At 45.9% G+C, this 18,342-nt stretch overlaps 1 protein-coding gene across 1 annotated transcript in view; it reads left to right on the top strand.

Annotated features, from left to right (window-relative positions):
* Window positions 1-18,342, top strand: part of opcml (opioid binding protein/cell adhesion molecule-like) — a 497,827-nt gene that overhangs the window by 62,185 nt on the left and 417,300 nt on the right. The window lies entirely within an intron of this gene.

The following is an 18,342-nucleotide window of genomic DNA, read 5'->3' on the forward strand; positions in this document are numbered from 1 at the left end:
TAGAAGGAAAAAAAGATTTAAAAAATACAGATTTCAGTATCCTGAGGCTCTGAGCCCCATTTATTTTCCTCACAGACGGCAACAAAAGTCCGAAATTATACGATTTCAAATAAAAGCAATAACTGTGGCTTGATATATTGAGTAAGAACATGTTTTTATGAACCACACAGCTTCCGGTCTCCCTCGACCCGACCGGAGAAAAAGACGTGCTGCAGGCAGTAGAAATACATTGCTTTTAAAATCGTGCTGTGCAACACGAAAAAAAGGGGCAAATCGTGATGGTGAACACGAATCAATAGATTAAAAATCGTGTTGGTGAACACGAAATGCCGTGAGACTGGGTTGCATAGTTAGCATCCAGCTGATGAGCAGCACAGCTAAACAGTTAGAGGCAGATGTATTTCTCAGGAGTTTATGAGACCACACCAGAATCTGAAGGAGAGTAAGAATTGAATATACATTTGTCAGATCAAATGGATTTAATGTTTACAGGCTAAAATAGTTTCCAAGCTCATATCAACTGCACAAAGAAACAATGTCTCACCTCAGAATTATGTTATATGTGTGAGCAAATTATATTATTACACGCAGGCAGATATTACCTGCCGCCAGCACAATATAAATACATGCGTACCAAATCAACAACTGAGAGTTGTACAAGCATTTGCGAGCAAGACACAAAACCTAAGGAGAGGCAAATAAAGGTAACTGCACCTAAATAATACACTTTAAGCAGCAAGCCGTGTAAGCCACCACAGCAGATAAAGTGTGTGTGTTTAGAGAGCGCCGGAGGGCATACACACTCTAAGGTTCACTCTGCTCTCGAGGTAGAGTTCTCCCTACAAAAAAGCACCTGACTTTTCCCAATATGGGGGCAGACGCGAGACAAAGGGAGAGGAATAATCCACTTTATTGATCCCATAGGATTAGGAAGTTCAGTTCAGAGTACATATACACACATGCTCAGGACGTTTAGGTTTGAATACACACATGAACAAATGTATTTACTTGTTATTTGTTCCCCATTAAGTTGCTTCTGTTGTGCCACCACGCCTCTTTTGCGCAGCAACCACATGGATGGCCTTGTTTACACCAGGAAGAACACAGAGGATGCGGGGTAAACTGAATGGACAAAGAAGAGCTGCGAACCTATAGGAATCCCACAATGGTGAAGGTATGAGCAGTCAAAACCATGAGGATGACGATTCTACAAACCGCGACAGAGCCATGGTTCCTCTGTCATGCGCATTGCTAACCAACCTGCACAACTAAGACAACCCACCCGGATCAAGCCCCAACAACCAGTCAGCACACTCTTTCTTCAGCAGAAATATTTATTGATTGCTGCATACTACCATGGATGTATAAAAAGAACTGGATAAAGCCCAGTGACATGCAGTGACTATCAAGTTAATAGTGACTCGTCAAAATGGCGCCGCCCACAGATGTTATTTCGGTAATTAATCAGCTTAAAATCACTGATAACGTCATCGGTTTAAAAAAAAAAAAAAAGACTGGCACAGACTGGTCTGTTTTATCGGATGATAATTATTTAAAAATGCATGTCATGAGGATTGCCTCCCTTTAATAATAATAATAATAATACATTATATTTGTATAGCGCTTTTCTAGGTCTCAAAGTCGCTTTACAATATAAGGGAGGGTTGGGGTGGGGGGAAACAAACATGATCATCGGGCCTTACGGCCCGTCTACACTACAGGCATCAAGAAATCTTGAAGCTGGGCGTGTCTGAGGCTTGGCGATTTATCGCGCCCAAGGCGACCAACAACCAATCAGGAATCTCCCGCCTGCCCCCGGCATACAAAGCAATAGCAATGTTAAAACGAAGTAAACTGGATATAAAATCCCCAAACAGGCGAAAACCTACCAGTTCCACCCACTGTCTCTGCCTCCTCCCTCCATGTCTCGCTCCTCCGGTTTGTATCCCGGTGGATGAACAGAGACTGATCATACAGCACCGGGTGATTCACTACCGCTCCATTTTTTTGAATATGAGGAAATGACCTGCGTAGTCTCTCCCAGCATACACACGGTTTGATTGGCTAGCGCTGTACTGTCAGATTTGCATATGCAGGATTTGATTGGCTGATGCCAAGCATCAAGCCTCAAAAGTTGAACATTGTTCAACTTTTGATGCCGATAGATGCTCGTGATGCTTGCAAAGCCATGTCATGCTCCCCACAATGCAGTTCGGCGAAGTTTAAAAATCTTCTACGTCACACCATTCAAATGAATGGGCGAAGCGTTGAAGGCATTTTTCGATGCCTGTAGTATAGACGGGCCGTTACTCATGAGAATAGTCACAATAATTCACATTGTTCAAATTGCCAAACTCTGAATTAAGAAATCCCACTGTCTTTGAACACGTCTCAGATTAAACAGCATCAGGACCATTACCCCTCTCACCAAATCCACTGGGAAACACTGAGTGCTCTCTGAAATTGCTCTTATTGAGCAACACTAACTCAGCAGCAGAAGGGACCTTTCGTTTTGTGATGTATGTGGCAATGCGATCAGGAAGAACATTTTTGAACTGCTCCAAAATCATCAGGTCACACAAATCATCAAAGTAAATGACATCAAGATAAAGTAAACCAATGCCTAAAATGAGTGGACAAATCCCTCGCCATCTTTACTTGCGTTTCATACACTTTAAGTTTAGCAGATTTTATTCAACCATATTTAGAGCTATGGTCCAGACTCAAAGATGTGAGGTCACACTGAAGCATGAGAGCGCAGTCTGCATCGGGCCAATCTGAAGCCTTAGCCAAGCGTTCAAACAACGGGAAAAACGTGTCAGGGTCACTCTCATTAAAGTGAGGCAACAAGTGCAGGTTATTAACATCAAAGCGATGACCTGTCCACCCTGCTCCTCACTGGACAACATGCCATCTCTGAGACAAGCGGCATCCTTCCATATTTAGCCTAGCTTCTCCGATTCCTTGGGTATCCAACTCATGTTTCATTTTGTCATGTTCCAACTGCAACTGTGACAGACAAGAATAGTCAATTCTGAGAGATAGATGTATCCTGCTGTATTGGTTGATTGTGCGTTGATCTGTTGGTAATGCCTTGGGGTTCCGTTACCTGGTAGCTACCTGGTAATAAACGTGATTCTGATTCTGATGCATAGCCTTATGGTCAGGACAGCTATCTGGTTTGTTTTCATGGTGTGTGCCGAACCCCAAACACAACAGTATGACTCATTCATATCCTATACCTCAGTGTATTAAAATAAAACATACATGGGACTTAGCAAAACAACACAATTGGCAAAAATGCTAGAAACCAAATGTCTTGAGGTACATACTTGGACTATCACCAGCCTGATTCCATTCCCTGATGGGGGGAGAGGAGATGAGAAGAGGAAGCAGTTAGATCAGCAGCAACACACCTCACATCATAAAGCAGCTGAAAAATATGAAGGTCTATCATTTCAGCGGACTGAGCCTAATGTGTAGAGTAAAGCCAGTATATCGCTCCTGACAAGAAAAGGTTCAAGCACTGGGCTTTTGAGTGCAGGGAAACTGGTCAGAGCCATTGAATCTACCCACTGGAAACATGAGGTTCTATTTCGTATGAGGCTTCGCCCTCTAAGGCTATCGCTATTGGGTAATCCCACTGCACGTGTGCAGCACTGACAGATTTAATCCACGCCCACCTATGACGTGGGCCCCACCTCCGGCCTCACTTCCGTATAAATAGGAAGATGGCCCGTCCAACTGCTCCCATTTTTCTTCAGCACTCCATTGCAGAAGCACTGTACAGGCACAAGCTCTTTTCAGAGCTGTTTACTAGAAAGCAAACATTTCCCCCTGGCCCCATTCTCCCTCTCCTCCGGACGGGGGAGACAGGGCGGGGCTCGGATTAGCCGACATATGAATTACGACCGGCTGTGGCTGGCTCGCTCCAGGGAGGAAGCGGCTTTACACAGACGATACAGGTGAGTCCTGCCGGGGATTGGAGCAAGCAAACACGGCTCTCAATCCCCAGCTGTCGCGCACTCATTGTGTCCGTCTTCCTCTGGCCCACAGACAGCAGAGAGCGAACGCTCTCGCGGCTGCGGCCAGGGATGATTGGCCAAGCCCTTGATTATTGCATCCGAGTGGCGGGCAGCAGTCAGGCGACTCCTTCCCCTCTCTTCACGGATCACTATGTGGTTCCCCCGGCCCCATCCTCCCACTCCTCCGGACGGGGGAGACAGGGCGGAGCCCGGTGTCAGCCCGGCAGCCGAGCCTATAGGTTGTGGCAATGCGATCAGGAAGAACATTTTTGAACTGCTCCAAAATCATCAGGTCACACAAATCATCAAAGTAAATGACATCAAGATAAAGTAAACCAATGCCTAAAATGAGTGGACAAATCCCTCGCCATCTTTACTTGCGTTTCATACACTTTAAGTTTAGCAGATTTTATTCAACCATATTTAGAGCTATGGTCCAGACTCAAAGATGTGAGGTCACACTGAAGCATGAGAGCGCAGTCTGCATCGGGCCAATCTGAAGCCTTAGCCAAGCGTTCAAACAACGGGAAAAACGTGTCAGGGTCACTCTCATTAAAGTGAGGCAACAAGTGCAGGTTATTAACATCAAAGCGATGACCTGTCCACCCTGCTCCTCACTGGACAACATGCCATCTCTGAGACAAGCGGCATCCTTCCATATTTAGCCTAGCTTCTCCGATTCCTTGGGTATCCAACTCATGTTTCATTTTGTCATGTTCCAACTGCAACTGTGACAGACAAGAATAGTCAATTCTGAGAGATAGATGTATCCTGCTGTATTGGTTGATTGTGCGTTGATCTGTTGGTAATGCCTTGGGGTTCCGGGAGGGATCACTGCGCTCTTCCTCACTCATTTCAGACCAGTGAAGGTGGGAGCTGCGTGATCACTTCTTCTCTCACTCACTATTTCCATTTTTAAGGTAATTACAGTATACAAAGCACTAAAACTATCAACCTATGTTATATATAATCCGTATTACATCACCGTGGTTCGTTGTGAGAGGAAAGTGTGTATTTTGTACTTTGTTGTATTGTTTGAAGGTTCTTGCTAATTCTGGCTAACTTTGTGGTCATTGAAGCTAGCTGCTGTATACCTTGTGGTGCCGCTGAATCTGACCGTTTGTCATGTTGTTAGCAGCTAAGCTAGGCACTGTTACATTCACATGTTCATACAGATGTTGTTTTATCACTGTTAAAGAGCTAATGATAAAGGAGAATTTAGTCATAATTATTGGTCATGAAATTTGAGTGTATTCATTGTACATTTACAAGCTTCATTATAAAGATTGCTCGATTCAGAAGAGTGAAGGAGGTATGGGCTCAGAACAGTCATAATACACACATGCACACAGAAGGATTCACACTTGTATTTCCGGATCCACACTTGTGTTTTTCAATGCACACAAATGTGTTCCGTTTCATATACATGTCAATAAAATCCAAAAACAGAAAAAAGTTGTACATATGTATTTTTGATCTTCACATATTAGTTTTCCGTTTAAAACAGGGGTGGAGACCATTTGGTACGGCCCTCGAGGTAATTTCTAAACACGCAAAAAAGAAAAAAATTAAACAAGCGAGTGCCTGTTTTTCCTGGCCAAGGTCAGGGTCCTTGAACACAACACGAGCCTAACGTGTCATCACGTGGTAAATGTCTTGTCTTGTGCAGTTCTGACGGAGAGCACCAGAACGTCGCTCCGACCAACAATTGCAGTAGGATCTACCCATAAGGAGCCGTAAACATGCTGCAGTTTTTGCGTGGCTGTGTCTTAGTTGTAAGCCCAGTGGCGATCTGCTCATCTGTCATACTGATTATACAGTCAATAACGTTGTTGTTATTAGCATCTGGTTAGCTAGCTATGCTAACAAATATAAGAAGCTTTTGCTACAACCAGTGAGGTAAAGGCACATCTTTATATGATCATTATAGTTATAAAAAAACAAGAGAATAAAGTAAACAGGTATAAAATACTATATGACAGTAAAAAAAAGTTGTTATTAATAAACAAGAATACAGTTTGAAAGGGAAGTGATTTGTAAAATATCCATAAAGAAAAATAAATCTGCTTACAGTTCTGTTTCATATGGGTGTTGAGAGATGTATCCATAGAGCTCCTAATGTCAAAGTGCACCAGATTGATGCTTTTAACTTCAATATTTAAAAAAAAATCTTTCCGGGGGAGCATCCTCCCGGACCCCCCTAGAGGAGGTTTGGTCCCCCCCCCACTTAAATCATGTCCACATAGGAAACTAAATACATTTGCACACATCTTGTGTCCATATCTTTCTGTTTTGGTGGTCATGCCACAACCACGTGCGTGAGTCATGGTAAGATATCTGGATTAAGAGGTTGCTTTTTCTTTGCATAGCATTAAAGAAAGGCCAAATGAATGGGCTGTGATTTTAGTATTTTTAAGCAGAGGTCAATAATGTGTACGGCCCTCGGAGGATGTTGAACAAATTGAAATGGCCCTTGAGAGGGAAAAGATTCCCCACCCTTGGTTTAAAACCTCTGAACCTGCAAACACAAACCGCTTTCTGTGCACGGATCGCTGTGCATTTGTGTGTGGGTTTTTTTGAGACTCCCCTGACGGTCACCCGATTCGTACTTGTAATTTGTTCTATCTATAGCCAATCAGATGTCTCCTTCATTCTAAGCCAATCACATGAGGGTAGGATTTCTTGCGTTCATGACGTAGCACTTCTTATACGCATTTTGCGCAGTCCGGAGATGACAGGTCCATGGAGCCTGCAGGCGCTAATCTCAGGACCGAAGGACCGTAGTATAGTCGTCTTTATTTTTACGGTATTATTATTCAAAGACAAATAAGGAAGTGTGTTATATGAGATGGCAGAGAGGTTTCAGCTCCGATTATTAAATCAAAGAGGCTTAATGTTTTCCATTATATTATTTCACTATAGCTATGTGGACGGTGTCAAGGTCCAATGTTGACAAAATTAATCAATAGCGGGCGTAACTAAAATACAAGATGTTTTTATTTATATATTATTATTAATAATAATAATATAAAATATTTTATTTCCGTGCATTACCTGTTCGGAAAGTGGTGCTGTACTGAGAGTGGCGATTTTATTTTGTAATTATATAATACTTGTAATAATAGTGCCATCACACCGGACGCAATGCAAATAATCAATCGAGTTTCTTGACGGCTGTCAGCTGTTTACTCGCCTCATTCAAGTTCTCGAGCCGTATCTGGCCGTGCAAAACTTATAATGTAAGCCGAAGCAGTCGCGGACTGGCCATCGGGACGTACCGAAGTGGACCGGTCGGGCCACTCCGACTGACCCACCTCGGTACCGGCAGGGGCGGACTGGCCATCTGAAGTTGCTTTGACCCCCAACAGGACAGGACACGGAGTTGGCAGGACCCTCAGCAGAACCCCCAACGAAACAGGACAAGGAGTTGGCAGGACCCCCGGCGAGACAGGTGATGGCGGGACCCCCAACAGAACAGGAAACTTAAGAAGGGACTAGGGAAGGGACTTGAGAAGGGACTAGAGGAGGAGAAGAGGGACTAGCGGAGGGACTGGAGTAAGGACTGGAATAATGACTGGAGTAAGAACTGGACCATGGCTGCTGGGGCCGGGACCATGGCTGCTGGGGCCGGTACTGGAGCCGGAACCATTGCTTCTGGGGCTGGGACCATGGCTGCTGGGGCCGGTATCGGAGCCGGAACCATGGCTGCTGGGGCCGGTACCGGAGCCAGAACCACAGCTGCTGGGGCCTGTACTGGAGCCCAAAGCATGGCTTCTGGGGCTCGGGCTGCTAGCCTGGACTCCTTCTCTTAGGAGCCTTTTGGAGGCTCCGTGGACCTCCAAAAGCCAGACGAGTGCCCGAGAACGGATCCTGGACAGGTGCAGGAAATGGGGAAGAAGCAGGGGTTGACTCCAGACAGAACACACTGATACGTACATGTATGGCGTCAGGTTGGGAATTGGGAGGTAGGGGGCTAGCATGCCTGAGGCTAGCAGGCCGGGAATCACATGTCTGGAGGAAGTCCATAATCCAGCCAGGTAAGAACTTCACTAAACATGGTTTCTCTGTTGCCATCTGGTGCGCCTCTGCCAGAGCAGCCTCTTTCTGCTCAACACTGGACACTCCCCTCGCTACCATAGCAGAAAGCTAAATAATAGGTAAATTGATGTAACTCCACCTCAAATGGATCATCTGCTGGGTCCATCTTTGGTGAGATTATTCTGTCACAGCTGGAGGGCAAGGTACACAGGACCCAAATGCAGAATATCCAAATCCAAAATACTTTTATTGCGGAACTAGCAACAAAACACAAAAATCCCTCTGAACAAAAACCTTCCAACAACATCAATAATCTCACAAAGACAGACAGAAAAACCAGAACTTAAATGCACACAAGACTAATCACACAAACAAGACACAGGTGAGGAGGGAGGAGAAAACACAGGGGCACAAGGTGAACACAATCTGGTAATCAGGTAGGAGGGAACACAGAGACAGGAAGCAACAGGCAAGACGGGGGGGTGAACACAGAGACAAAACTAGACATGGCAAAAACACAACACAGACATATCGTGACACTCTATGCATTACAATAATGCACACACATATGTTGTATTACTGCCAATTTGTTTTCCATATTTGATTCCTCTATTCCATTCCATTGCAATGTAAATACTGTTATATTTGACTATATTTGTAATCATTTCAAATATGTTTCTAGTTCTCTACCTCTGTTTTTAATTCTTGTTGTTATGCACCACAACATCTAGTCAAATTCCTCGTACGTGTAAAGCTACCTGGTAATAAACGTGATTCTGATTCTGATGCATAGCCTTATGGTCAGGACAGCTATCTGGTTTGTTTTCATGGTGTGTGCCGAACCCCAAACACAACAGTATGACTCATTCATATCCTATACCTCAGTGTATTAAAATAAAACATACATGGGACTTAGCAAAACAACACAATTGGCAAAAATGCTAGAAACCAAATGTCTTGAGGTACATACTTGGACTATCACCAGCCTGATTCCATTCCCTGATGGGGGGAGAGGAGATGAGAAGAGGAAGCAGTTAGATCAGCAGCAACACACCTCACATCATAAAGCAGCTGAAAAATATGAAGGTCTATCATTTCAGCGGACTGAGCCTAATGTGTAGAGTAAAGCCAGTATATCGCTCCTGACAAGAAAAGGTTCAAGCACTGGGCTTTTGAGTGCAGGGAAACTGGTCAGAGCCATTGAATCTACCCACTGGAAACATGAGGTTCTATTTCGTATGAGGCTTCGCCCTCTAAGGCTATCGCTATTGGGTAATCCCACTGCACGTGTGCAGCACTGACAGATTTAATCCACGCCCACCTATGACGTGGGCCCCACCTCCGGCCTCACTTCCGTATAAATAGGAAGATGGCCCGTCCAACTGCTCCCATTTTTCTTCAGCACTCCATTGCAGAAGCACTGTACAGGCACAAGCTCTTTTCAGAGCTGTTTACTAGAAAGCAAACATTTCCCCCTGGCCCCATTCTCCCTCTCCTCCGGACGGGGGAGACAGGGCGGGGCTCGGATTAGCCGACATATGAATTACGACCGGCTGTGGCTGGCTCGCTCCAGGGAGGAAGCGGCTTTACACAGACGATACAGGTGAGTCCTGCCGGGGATTGGAGCAAGCAAACACGGCTCTCAATCCCCAGCTGTCGCGCACTCATTGTGTCCGTCTTCCTCTGGCCCACAGACAGCAGAGAGCGAACGCTCTCGCGGCTGCGGCCAGGGATGATTGGCCAAGCCCTTGATTATTGCATCCGAGTGGCGGGCAGCAGTCAGGCGACTCCTTCCCCTCTCTTCACGGATCACTATGTGGTTCCCCCGGCCCCATCCTCCCACTCCTCCGGACGGGGGAGACAGGGCGGAGCCCGGTGTCAGCCCGGCAGCCGAGCCTATAGGTTCGGCTGCCGGGCGGGGCCCGGTGTCAGCCCGGCGGCCGAGCCTGTGGGTTCGGCTGCCGGGCTGACACTATCCGCCATCTAGGCTCTGCCGTATAGGCGGTATTCTCCAGGAACTCCCGGAGATCATCGGAAAGGCAGCCGCCTAAGGAGATCTCCCCGTTCCCCCGGTTCAGGAGAGCTCTCCTCCGGATGACATAAGCGGTTGCCTCATAGCCTGTCGGTTATTAGGCAACAGGGCTCGCGGCACAAACCGGCTGTCTTTAAAACCTGGCGGTTGATTAGACAGCACGGACTTGTTTCCTATGTCACAGATATGCCTCCACACACCTTTCATTCCTCAAGCGGGTTTGAGCGTGAACGCGCCTCAATGTCCGGTTTACGAGCCTTCTCCTAAACGGCGACATGATGAGAGCCGCTGTGCAATACAGCGTGTGGAGGTGCAAGAGCCGGCTGTAACCTGTCAGTCAGCAGGCAGCAGGGCTCGTGGCGCAAGCCAGCTGTATTTAACCAGGAGGTTATTAGACAGCAAGGCTTGACGTTTAAACCTGATGCTCCTAACCTGTCGGTTAGCAGGCAGCAAGTTTTTTTTCCTCTGTCCCAGATGTGCCTACTACACACGGTCGTAATGAGCCCAGGGCTGTTATTACGCACTGTGTGCATAGCACTGCACACACCTCCGCTCATTCCCTCAGCGGGTTTGAGCGTGAACGCGCCTCAATGTCCAGTTTACGAGCCTTCTCCTAAACAGAGACAGGATGAGAGCCGGTGTGAGATGCAGCGTGTGGAGGGCCCCTCGCAGCTTTTCGGTCCGACCCCCTCTTGGGTTGCTTCACGGGCAACGGCGGCGAGGGCTCTGACGTGGCTCGTCACCATGACAACCACAGCACATCCAGAGCATGTCGCGCACTCTCAGAATATTACTCAGAATGGCGACGTGTGTGTTCGATGGACAGATGAATAATAATAAGCAGCAAGGCCCACCGGGTAAGCCGGCTGCCCCTAACCTGTCGGTTATGGGCAGCATGGCTCGCTGCATAAATAGGCTGTCTTTAAAACCTATTGGTTTTTAGGCAGCTCAGTTTTTCTCCTCTGTCCCAAACCTACATCCTACACACGGTAATGAGCCCACGAGTGCCATTATTACAGTGAGGACAGCACTGCACACAGCTCCGCTCATCCCTTAGGGGTGTTGAGCGTGAACGCACCTCGGTGTCCGGTTTAACACTGTAAGCAATTACTGTAATTTTTCAGCTGAATTTCGGCACTAATCTACTGGCAGCCCCCTAACCAGAATGTTACTGTGAATTATTAAATTGTGTACAGTAATAAACTGAAATTGTTCAACAGTATGAATACTGTATAATTTCAGTGTATTGCTGGCGTCTCTGCTGCCGGTATTTTACTGTTAATGAGAAAGGCTGTAAAATCATTTCACAGTATGAGTACTGTGGTATGGCAGTGAAGTGCAGGCGTCTGTGAAGAGACTGCCGGCGCTTTACTGTTGTTTGACAGGAACATGTGTTACAGTGGACATAATGAGAGCCTGTGTGAAGTGCAGCGTCTGGAGGGCTCTGGCGTGGCTCGTCACCATGACAACCACAGCACATCCAGAGCAGGTTGGCGCGCTGAGTGGCGGCGAGTGTGTTCAATGGACAGATGGAATATAATATGCAGCAAGGCTCCCCGGTTAAGCCGGATGCCAATAGCCTATTGGTTACTTGGCAGCATGGCTCGCTGCCTAAGCTGGCTGGGTTTTTTAACTTATCGGTTAATAAAACAGCAGGGCTTACTATTCAATCCGTCTACCTTTAAACTTTTTGGGTTTAGGCAGCATGGATTTTTCCTCTGTCTCAGACGTACCTCCTACCCACGGTCGTAATAAGCCCACGGAGGGCCATTATTACACCTCGGGTGGACAGCACTGCACACACCTCCGCTCATCCCTTAGTGATGTTGAGCGTGAATGCGCAGTTTACGAGTCTTCTCCTAAACGGCGACATAATGAGAGCCTGTGTGAAATGCAGCGTGTGGAGGTCTCTGGCGTGGTTTGCCACCAACCACAGCACATCCAGAGAATGTACACCTGGCGCTATCAGAGTACTGGATGGTACTCAGGGTGGCGGCGCGTGTGTCTGATGGACAGATGGATGAGCAGGCGGATGGGCAGAGAGTAGTCTCTGCAGTTCGCCTCTCCCCCCCGCAGTTCTACGGGATACAGGAAGTCCTGTCATCCCGGGAACAGTGTCTCGCGCTCCGTGCAGAGCGGCAGGAACTCTGGTTAAAAGGAAGCTTTTTTCCAGGGTTCCTCATGGGGAAGAAAATCAGGGTTTCTTACTCCCGGTATTTTCTGGTCCCGAAGGAGACGGGGCGGGGGGAATGAGACCCATCCTCGATCTGTCAGTGTCCAACAAGGGAATGGCCTTTTCCCATGCTGACGATCAAACAGGTTCTGGAGGGTTCACCAGGGAGGTGCACATCCATAGTCCTGAAGGATGCATTCCTCCACGTAACCATCATCCCGAAACACAGAATTTCCTGTGTTTCTCATTCCTGGCTCCACGCACTTTTTCAAAGTGGGTGGGGATGGTGGGAGCAGCTGCTCAGAATGGGGATGAGTGTTATTTTACCTGGATGACCGGCTGTGGCTGGCTCGCTGCAGGAAGGGAGGAAGCGGCTTACAGACGATACAGCTAGTATCTCATCTGTCAAACCTGGGTTTCATTATCAACTGGAAGAAGAACTGTCCTCGTCCCTCCCAGGTTATCTTTTTAACTGGGAGTGGAATTGAACTCAGCTCGCATGAGAGGGCGACTCTCACAGCGGAGAGGGGAGAAAGTGACAGCTCTCCTCCGGCGCGTCACCCCCCCCCCTCTCCGTGATGCAGCTGTTAGACATGATATCAGCTGGTCACGTGGTGATTCCCCTGGGTCTCCTTCATAGTGAGGAGACTCCAGGTGGTTTATTCGCCTGGGCATCGACCCCGTGCGTCAGAGGAGACGCATGGTGTACATTCCTCATTCCGTGGTTTTGGATTTGACCTACTGGAAAAATCTCCACGTCAGTGGGGGTGCCACTGAGCAGAGTGACGTCACACACCGCAGTGTTCACAGACGCATCTCTCGCAGGCTGAGGAATGTGCATGTCGCAGGCAGTGGGGGGACAGTGGCCGGGTCACATGTCTCCCCATATAAACGTGCTGGAATTACTCTCCGTATGGAAAGTGCTCCAGCACTTCGTCCCGTGGCTGTACAATCAACATTGATTCAAACAGACAACAAAGCAGCGGCGGCCAGTGTTGGGAAAGTTCACTTTCTACATGAACTAGTTCAGTTCACAGTTCATAATTCAAAATTTTGAACTAAAGTTCATGGTTTCAAAAATGAACTAATGTGCCGTTTAAGGTTTGTTGTCGACGTCGTCGATGTACGGACTTGCTTTTTCAAACCGGGTGGACACATTTTACAGGCAAACGTTTCATTTTTTCTGTCTGAGTCAGTACTGACTTTAACGTAAAACTCTTTTAAATGCTCATACGCCGACACCGTAGAGCAGGGCTGGGGAACCTTTTTCCTCTCAAGGGCCATTTCAATTTTTACAATATCCTCAGAGGGCCGTACAAGTTATTGACCTCTGCTTAAAAAAACTAAAATCACAGCCCATTCATTTTATTCTGTGCAAAGAAAAAGCAACCTCTTAATCCAGATATCTCACCATGACTCGCGTATGCATGCACGTGCACGGTGTGGCATCATCAAAACAGAAAGATATGGACACAAGATGTGTGCAAATTTATTTAGTATCCTATCCATGTGAACATGATTTAAGTGGGGCGGGGGGACCTAACCTCCTCTAGAGGGGTACATGCTCCCCTGGGAAGATTTTTTTTAAATGTTGAAGTTAAAAGCATCAATCTGGTGCACTTTGAGAGCAACATTAGGAGATCTATGGACACATCTCTCAACACCCAAACACAACTGTAAGCAGATTTTCTTTTAATTTATGGATATTTGACAAATCACTCCCTTTTCAAACTGTATTCTTCTTTATTAATAACTGTCATATAGTATTTTATACCTGTTTACTTTATTCTCTTATTTTTTTTATAACTATAATGATCATATAAAGATGTGCCTTTACCTCACTGGTTGTAGAAAAAGCTTCTTATATTCGTTAGCATAGCTAGCTAACCAGATGCTAATGATAACAACACAGTTATTGACTGTCTGATCAGTATGACAGATGAGCCAACACATCCTCACTCCCAGGTCGGCCTATGTTGACGTTATGTCAAGTCCCCTGCCGGCTTTTTCCAACGCAAGGGGGGGGGGCCTTAGCGTCCATTTTCAACGCGAGGGGGGGGGCCTTAGCGTCCATTTTCAACGCAAGGGGGGGGCCCTTAGCGTCCATTTTCAGCTTTCCGGGATGTCCATGTGCTTCTATGGACACTCATGGAATCACGGCATTCGTTTGTGTCAACTGCCCTTAAAGGCAATGAAGACACTACACTACCCAGAATCCCCAGCTATCGTTTGGACTACACCATGTGCTCTGTTTGACAAACCCCGTGATAGTCCTCAAGCTCTGTGATTGGAGAGTGTGCTCCGAGGGTTACCGAGCCTCGAACAGCACTTGAAATGGGATGGAACCACGGCAGACTGTTCAAAACTGGATTTGAACGGGTCCACCGCGTCCCCCCCCCTCCCCCACCCCGTCCCCAGAACTACACATGCTGGCTATTCTGTTTCGCAACATGTTCTCTATGGCATGTCTCTACTGGGAGTTGTAGTTTTAAAAGACGTTTTCGTATTTCCCATAATAAGAAGTTGCCAGTATTAAACTGTGTACATCCCTGGAGGTTTAGGGGACAGGAAACACTCACATTTAAAACATATAATTAATAAATGGGTGAAAATTGCTGGTGCCCATAATGGGCAGTATTAATATATATACCCACACACCAGCTAAGGTCAGAAGAGCTTTATTTAACAGCTGGACTTATGTTTGTGACCCCTCCTGTTGTTAATTGATAACATTACATTACATTACATTAATTGATAAGCCTGAAACATGCACTTGTCAAGGTTCATAGGCACATTTTGCAAATATGGCAGTAGCCATCGATCAGCTTAAGATAAGATATACTTTATTGATCCCAAGTTGGAACATTTGCGTTACATCAGCATGTGTAACAGTTAAATCTGCAGTGGTGTTTATTTGAAAATCATTTAGTATAATCACACAAATTCTGTGTTTTATATTTAACAATTCTGTGTTCTTTATTTATTGATTGTTCAATACCTGACATGGCCGGAGATGAAATATCTGCATACATCTTATAAGAGCATAATACATTATGTATAATATCAGTTAAAATAAGTGCTTCAACATAGTTAACATTGCTGGAGGTATGCACAAATATTGATAGATGTCTTGTAATGCACTATTGAGGAACCTGCGACCCAAGTTTTTCATTCAGTGCAGAACTACACCACAGTTGTGTAGGCCTATATGATCTGTCAATAAACCTTAGACAATCTTGAAATCTTGAACGGGATGTGCAAAATAGTCATTATATACAGTCTTTAATTAACTATTAGTAGAGAATAACGAGTAATGAATATACTTTATAGGGATCCTATTAATATCTAATAATAAAAATAATGAAATTCAATAACATGCTTTAACCACCAGGTGTCTCTTTATATCATCTGTGCACCTTTATGGTGTAAATACAGCCTATCTACCAATTGGATCAAATATAAAAGTGAGCCGAATTAGTGTTGATACGGCAAAGAGACGTATTGTGTGAAAAGAAATGTAAGATGTTGTTTAATGGCTGATATATTTATGATCCACGTCACGTTTTCAGTTCCTCATGTTTGTCTTCTCATCAGGGCTCTATAAATACAGAACTACGGCAGATATGTAATATTTAATGCAGCCGAACCGTGTATTACAATGCCGTTATGTGATGACTTTCAAAGAGAAAAGCAAGCACACTCGGAATAAGGTATTATTTTATTTTCTTTAAACGTTTTCGGTCTGTTTCCGGTATTTGTTAATGACGATGTGCTGTGAGATGTGAGACTGGAATTGCACAGGGGGAAATAACGTATCTTTAGATGCGGATTTTGTTAACTAATATGTTTGCGCTGTGGACCAACACTATACATTGACGGGGAAGGGGGTAGCAATAAAGATAACACCATTAAACAGTTACACAACATAACAGAAATAATATCGATAGCAGCGTCCCTAGCAACCACCTTGGTAACAATGAAAACGTTGGACGCAATTTCCTGAAGTAATCTTCGTAATAACTAGCAAACTAAAGATCATGTACATCCACTGCACACATAATCTGAAATAACAACTCATATTTCTCGCATCAAATGACATCAAAACGCATTTTAATGGCCAAACTAACTTTAAAATAGGCATTTTACACCCAGAATAAAACGAAGTTCGGCCATGTTTTCTTTTTCTGCAGGGAGAAATGATAGCTGGGGATTCTGGGTAGTGTAGTGTCTTCTGCCATCATTTACTCCGAAAAAAGATTTGTTTCTCCGAATCGAAGGGGAAAAATACAAAAGCATTGCACACAATTTAAACCAATCAATGTTGTGTAATTAACAAGGATAATCTGGTGTTTTTTAGTCGATGAGTAGTGCAGATATCACTGTAAAATCAATCGTCAGTAAGGGGAATATTTACTTCCGGGTGTACAATTCTCCGCTATCCAATGAGAATGGACGCTCACATTGCCTTTAAGGGCAGTCGACACAAATGAATGCCGTGCTTCCATGAGCGTCCATAGAAGCACATGGACATCCCGGAAAGCTGAAAATGGACGCTAAGGCCCCCCCCCCTTGCGTTGAAAATGGACGCTAAGGCCCCCCCCCCTTGCGTTGAAAATGGACGCTAAGGCCCCCCCCCCTTGCGTTGGAAAAAGCCGGCAGGGGACTTGATATAACGTCAACATAGGCCGACCTGGGAGTGAGGATGTGTTGGATGAGCAGATCGCCACTGGGCTTTCAACTAAAGACACAGACACGCAGAGACTGCGGCATGTGTACGGACTTATCGGTACTGCAATTTCTGAAGTGCTGGAGTGGCGTTCTGGTGCTCTCCGTCAGAACTGCACCCCTGTCAGTCGAGACATATACCACGTGATGACACGTTAGGCTCGTGTTGTGTTCAAGGACCCTGACCTTGGCCAGGAAAAACAGGCACTCGCTTGTTTAATTTGTTTGCGGTCTAGATTTCTTTCATTTTTTTATTTTTTGCGTGTGTTTTGTATTCTGATTACGTAACGCCGTTACATGTATTCCGTTACAACCAGGGGCGGACTGGGAGGAAAAAGCCGTATACGGCCGGAGGCCGGAAGTTCCCCACCCCTGCCGTAAAGTCTCACTCTGAGCGAGTGCTGCTGCAGCTGCTCTCGGCTTCGTCCATACTAATTCATTCATTCATTCAATGCTCGCCGGTTCCGCGGTTCCACATTGTTTGTTGTGAGGAGTCTGATATATTTAGTATATTTATATTTTAGTGCGACAGCCAGGGGTGACAGGCGCGTACGCGTCACAGGCAGTTTGTGTTGCCAGATTGGGTGGTTTTCCGCATTATTTTGAAGCCTGTTTACGGTGTGTTTTAACTGGGTTTTCGGCTGAAAGGCATATGAAATCTGGCACACTTTTGAACGCCGTTATAATACAGTGCTGAGAATGAACGCACTTTTGAACGCCGTTATACAGCGCTGAGAATGAACGCGTTCTCAATTACGTTCATCTAGCGGAAATACAGTACGTTCAGTTCACGTTCGCCCAAAATATGAACGCGTTCATGAACGATCGTTCATTGAACGCGTTCAGGTACATCACTGGCGGCGGCCTACATAAATCGCCAGGGAGGTGTTCGATCAGCGCAGCTGCTGAACACACATCCCACACAGCCAAATGGACAGCGTTCCGTGTGGTGTGTAGGGAGAAGCCTGGACCCCGTTGGCCCCCCTGCCTCGTGCTGTCGTTCCTCCAGCTGTTGTTGGACAGGAATTGGCTTATAGCACGGTAAAAACATATGCTGCTGCCATTCCATCTTGCCACGTAGGTTTGGTGTCAGCACGGTGTTTAGTCACCCTCTGACAAAACGTTTTCTACGGGGAGCACAGAGACTCAGACATGTGTCACGCGCTTTGGCGCCTCAATGGGGTTTTGGCTTAGTGGTACGCGCACTGAGTAAAGCTCCAGTTGAACCTTTAGATCAGGTCCCCCTGAAGTTCTTGTCAGCCAAAGTAGCTCTGCTCTTGGCTCTGACATCAGCTAAAGGGTGAGTGATGTGTCTGCTCTCTCTGTGGCTCCGTCATGTCTCCAGATCC

Source organism: Pseudochaenichthys georgianus, chromosome 14 (assembly GCF_902827115.2).
Source record: "Pseudochaenichthys georgianus chromosome 14, fPseGeo1.2, whole genome shotgun sequence".
Classification (NCBI taxonomy): domain Eukaryota; kingdom Metazoa; phylum Chordata; class Actinopteri; order Perciformes; family Channichthyidae; genus Pseudochaenichthys; species Pseudochaenichthys georgianus.